The following is a 5,751-nucleotide window of genomic DNA, read 5'->3' as shown; positions in this document are numbered from 1 at the left end:
ATGCCGCTATGTGTTTTCCTGTAACAGCCTACGCCCAGATATTCTGGTCGCCTTACCATATCAGTCTTACATTTTCCGTTATGCCAGTCAGTATTTGATCGTACTTTTCGGGGTTTTTTGCTTCGCTTTAGGTTTTCTCTTTCATTGCTTTTTGTGTTTTCATTCTTAAATGTTTGTCTCTTAGATGCTACTTGCAGGTCAAGAAGTAGACCAGGTATGATTCCGTTAACTTTTGCAGTACGAGGTCATCTTTCAGTAAGTGGGATAATGGTAGATATCTTCAGGTATCTTACGACTGGATCCCTAGCTTTAGGGTTTTGCCCCCTTAGTAGCTACAAAACCTTGGCCAGTTAGAGTACCTCTTGCTAGACTTCGTTATCCATCTTAAAAATGACAGCGGCTGTTGATGTGACCTCATAATGCTCTTGATGGTGGTTTCATTCAGATAAGAGATATACAAGGGCTTAGCAGAACACTTGCCAGTGTTGAGAAATGGATGCATATAATAATCATCATAATAATCATCATTGGCTTTAAGTTATCAGAATCTAGGTTCAAGACACCTGGGCTTCTTCCCAGCCTCGATGTCTTAAAGAAAGTTTGCAAATTCCTAGAAGGCCCCTTAAGCCACACTCTACGTTACATTGCGCTTCCGTCAAAAGAAATAATAAGCCCCGTCAATAGTATTTACCACGAGTGGTTTAAGGACAATATAAATCTTTAACCTGGTATCACTATTTTATCCATCCTTGAGTTTTAGACAGTGGGAATGATTAGGGTGTCCAGAAGAAATCGTAAAACACCCCAGCATATTGACCCGGCCCAACTGGGTACTGGCCAAAGAATCCTGAACAGAAACGATTGAGAGGTGAGACTGGTGTCCCACTTGTGTTGAGGGGAAACGTGCAGGGCGCGGTGATAAAGCACTTAGCTTTCTCTAGGTGGAGAACTCCTTGGTGCAGATCAGAACAGCAGAGACTTTTCGAAAGCAGAATGTTAAGGCGATGTGTTTTTATTTTTTTCCTTTTCCTTTCATATCCCCTAAAATAATTTTGAAAACAAGCCCTCTCGTATTGTTAATTTGCATGGGACATAATTCCTGGTGTATTGTATATGCTACCTGTGCTGGAAATATCCTTTCCCCCAAATTCTGGCGCTATAAATGTACAAATAAGCTATAGAGGCATACTCTGCTTTATTGTGCTTCACTTTGTTCTACTCCACAGATGTTGCATCTTTTACAAATCGTAGGCAAGGCCTGCTCCTAGCAGAAAGATTACAACTTGCTTTGTTGCAATGGTCTTGCGCAGGTCCACAGTATCTCCGAGGTATGCCTATACGTGTGCTGCGGTGATTTTGTGATATGGCATCGCTATATAAATAAGCCGGAAAAATGCAGTTGACCAAATTTTTCAGTGCGGTTTAAATTGAGGAATGTTGTCCACACAAGAAACCGTGGTTCTAGGACTACTGAAGGAAGTCTTATTGCTGGGAGGGAAGCATGCTAAGACGAGAGAATATTTGTGCAAGTCAGTGCATCTCCTGTAACTGTAATTGTGGAGAAATATTTGTGGGGCACACATAAATTCAGGATGCAAAGTGGAGGCACATATTGACTTAGAAAAGAGCCTATCGCAAAACGTTAATTTGGATTTAGGAAGCCCCTATATACGGTCACGGGATGGAGGCTGACCCCACAACCTGATATCTGCCCACAACCTAGTTCGTGTAATTACATACGGGGGAACACATCGATACTGTAAGACGCAGAAGAATTCTCTCTAGGCTACATGTGCTCAACTGGTTGTTATTGGGGTCGAAATTTGAATCCGTTTTCTTCTAGGAGTTTTAGGGATTCGGGGCTTCCATTCGGGTCTTGGATTCACCTCGCATTAATTTTGGGGAGGGGTGTAAAAGAGAGTCCAGATTCTTTATCCTTCATGTGGTTATCCAGTTTTCCTAGTGTAATGGCCTGCTGAAATGTGAAAGGGTTAAAGAATAATTAAAACCTGAAACTGGACAAAGGAAGTCTATAACTTCGGCCTAGTTTCTGGAACCCCTAACCACATTCTGTTAATCATGAAACCTGTAACAATGAGCTCATACGCTAACTGCCAATTTTAGCCTGTGTAACCCTGCTTGCTTGCGTGGCATGAAAAATAATCAATTGTATATAAGCTGAAAATTACTGTTTGGCCATCGCCCATGGGAACACTGGCTATCGTCCATGGGAACATAGGCCATCACCCATAGGAACATAACATTCTAACACAAGCTTTCTGCTTCTGTACTTCCCGCTTGCACACCTGACCAGTGGGTTGACAGGTAGTGAATAGGAGAAAGACGGACCTTTGTGTTTAAGACAGAATGAGGAATGGGATTTGGGGCTTAAAAACCTTGTATCTTGGCATTTCGGGGCTGCTCCTTTGCAAGGACAGCCGCCGGCTAATAAACTGTCTCCTGGTTAAGAGCACTCAAGTTGGGTCTGGTTATTCTGGACACAACATTTGGAGGCCCCAGCGAGATCTTCTCGTTGTGGGAAAATTGATCAGTGCACCGGGGCGTTGGACCATTTGCGGTTGGGGAGGCCTCTAGGGCACTCGCCCTAGCCCGCCGCCTGTGGTTTCTCGCTTTGCGGAGCACGATCCTGGGAGTGCTGAGGCAGTTTCTGGTAGGGGGCCCAGGGACCGTGCGGACGTCGGACGCGACAAGTAAGGTCGGCGGTCGACTGAGACTGTGACGACAGTTTTCTCAGTCCTGTTCTGGTTTGTTAGTCTGTGTCTGTCTGGTTTTGTTTTGCTTCGTGTGCTTTATTGTGGAACTATGGGACAATCACAGGGCAAACTAACTCCGTTACAGTGCATGCTTAACAACTTTAAAGATTTTCGTCGTAGGGCAAGGGCCTATGGTGCTTCAGTAACCCCTTTTGATTTGCAGCGCTTTTGTCAATTAGATTGGCCGACCTTCAGAGTAGGATGGCCCTCCGAGGGATCATTTAACATGCAGACTGCATTCCGGGTTCGAGGTGTGATTTATGGAAACCCTGGGCATCCTGACCAAATTCCTTATATTGATGTTTGGATTGATGTTGTTTCTGATGCCCCTAAATACTTACAGAATTGCAGTCGTGCACCCGTTACTGTAATGGCAGCCATACCCCAGGGTTTTAAGAAGCCCCCACCGGTGTTGCAGGGACCTCCCTCGGAGGATGACTGGTATCCGCCACCCTATAATGGAAATGGGGGTAGACGTCCTCCTCCGGAGGGACCGGAACCTCCTGTAACCCGGTCTAGGGGTCGTAGGCCACCTTCCCCTGATTCGACCTCCCTGAAAAGAGCCAGTATCTGTTCAAGCCCCATTGAAGGTGATTCCAGGAGGTGGAGGTGAGCCTACTGTCATCTACTCGCCATTCAGTACTAGTGATTTATATAATTGGAAATTACAAACGCCATCCTTTTCAGAGAAACCACAAGGACTAACCTCCCTTTTAGAGTCTATTTTCTTTACCCATCAGCCCACTTGGGATGATTGCCAACAGCTCTTACAGGTCTTATTCACTACTGAAGAAAAGGAAAGAATTTTGCGGGAGGCGGCTAGAGGAGTAACAGACCCAAATGGGCAGCCCACAGCAGACTTAACCAGGTTACAGGCTGTGTTTCCGACTCAACGTCCCCAGTGGGATCCAAATACAGATCAAGGTAAGGAGGCTCTCCTAAGGTATCGCCAGTTTCTGCTACAGGGACTCCGGGCTGCTGCACGTAGACCAATAAATCTGTCCAAGGTAAGTGAAGTAATTCAGACTAAGGACGAGTCACCTGCAGCATTCTTGGAAAGACTATTAGAGTCTTACCGCTTATATACACCTATTGACCCGGAGGACCCCAACAATAGAAGAGCCATTAATTTGGCCTTTGTTAGCCAGTCGGCCCCTGACATTAGAAAGAAGTTACAGAGATTGGAAGGTTTTGAGGGAGAAAATTTATCCAAATTATCAGAAATAGCTTAGAAGGTCTTTAACAATAGGGACGGTGTGCAAAAGGTCATGTTTGTGGGACGACAAGGAAACCGACCTCCTTGGGGAAAAAAAAAAAACACAAAAAACCCTAACCATCGAGGGGGACCTAGCAACGAAGAAGGCCAAAATAGAAAACTAGGCTAGGAAGAGACCAATGTGCTATTTGCAAAAAGAAAGGACATTGGAAGAATGAGTGCCCTGAAAAGGAGCAACCAGGAGGTGAGAAGAAAAAAGGCCCCTCATTCTTTTGGAAGATGAATAGGGGCGTCAGGGCTCTTATCTAATGAGCCCCTGAGAGCCCAAGGTAACTTTGCAAGTAGGGGGCAAACCTGTGAACTTTTTAGCTGATACTGGTGCAACTTACTCAGTTTTAACAGAAGCTGCTGGTCTATTATCCAAAGAAAAGACTGTAATTCAGGAGCCACTGGGAAAGGGAAGGCATACCCATGGACACAGGCAAAAATTACTGACTTGGGAAAGGGAACCATCACGCATTCGTTTTTAGTTATGCCTGAATGTCCCTTTCCTTTGCTCGGAAGAGATTTGCTCCAGAAATTAAAAGCCACTATTTAAGCAACCAGTGGCATATCTCTCAAAGAGACTAGATCCGGTGGCTGGAGGAAGGCCTAGTTGCCTGAGAGCACTAGCTGCTACTGCTATATTGACCAAAGACGCTTTAAATTGACCTTGGGCCAAAATATTAAAATTGTGGCTCCACATGCAGTTGAAGCCATGCTGCGCAGCCCTCCTGAAAGATGGATTTCCAACGCCCGGATTACTCAGTACCAGGTACTGTTGCTTAACCCCCCACAGACCCAGTTTTTGAAAACTGCAGCCCTGAACCCTGCCACGCTGCTCCCGGATGATGACCCGCAGGCTCCATTGCATCACTGTGTTCAGCACCTTGAGCAGGTAACTGGACTACGGCCAGACTTGAAGGATGAGCCGTGGCCTAAACCGGATGCGGTATTATTTACCAATGGAAGCAGTTTTGTATCCGACGGAGTAAGGTATGCCGGGGCAGCCGTAGTAACAGTCAGGGATGTGATATAGGCACAGGCCCTAAGCCATGGGACATCGGCACAGAGGGCTGAACTTATAGCTCTAACACAAGCTTTACGGTGGGGAAAGGATAAAACTGTAAGCATCTATACTGACAGTAGATATGCCTTTGCTACTGCCCACATACATGGAGCTTTATATAAGGAAAGAGGACTTTTAACATCAGGAGGCAAAGAAATTAAAAATAGGGAAGAGATCTTAGCCCTGTTAGAAGCCATTTGGCTACCAAAAAGAGTAGCCATAATTCATTGTCCTGGACACCGAAATGCAGAGACTGAGGTGGCACAAGGAAATTCCTTTGCAGATCAGATAGCAAAGGATGCTGCCAGAAAACCAGTGGGGACTAACGTCATAATTGGTCCCCTTCTTGTGCCCCCCTTGGTACAGGCTCCAAACTATAGCCCCCAAGATATAGAGTTGGGGAAGCAACTGCACGGGAAGTTTGAACATGGGTGGCTTTGGATTCCAGATGGAAGGCCGGTCCTCCCTGCTGCGCTTGGTAACACCTTAATTAGCCAGATGCATAATGCTACCCATCCTGGAGGAACTAAGTTAATTGAACTGCTAAAAAGAGACTATTATATTCCTGGACTAACCTCAAAGGCTCGGGACGTGAGTGCACGATGCCCAATATGTGCACAGGTCAACTCTCGCCCCATCCCAAAGGAAAATAT

General features: G+C 45.7%; 1 long non-coding RNA gene across 3 annotated transcripts; it reads left to right on the top strand.

Moving 5' to 3' along the window:
- Positions 1-2,455: 2,455 nt before the first annotated feature.
- Positions 2,456-3,988, top strand: LOC105311439. Of its 3 annotated transcripts, none has more exons than XR_897678.2 (2): positions 2,456-2,711; positions 3,539-3,988. It is a non-coding gene; the product is annotated as an uncharacterized LOC105311439 (long non-coding RNA). The 3 variants fall into 3 exon arrangements; XR_897677.2 differs by lacking the exon at positions 2,456-2,711 and adding an exon at positions 2,775-3,025; XR_897679.2 differs by lacking the exon at positions 2,456-2,711 and adding an exon at positions 3,032-3,383.
- Positions 3,989-5,751: the final 1,763 nt, after the last annotated feature.

The sequence above is a fragment of the Pteropus vampyrus genome, unplaced genomic scaffold (assembly GCF_000151845.1).
Source record: "Pteropus vampyrus isolate Shadow unplaced genomic scaffold, Pvam_2.0 Scaffold1000003999, whole genome shotgun sequence".
NCBI classification, from domain to species: Eukaryota; Metazoa; Chordata; class Mammalia; order Chiroptera; family Pteropodidae; genus Pteropus; species Pteropus vampyrus.
Note: the sequence above shows the minus strand (reverse complement) of the source record. Positions and strands in the feature narration are given on the sequence as shown.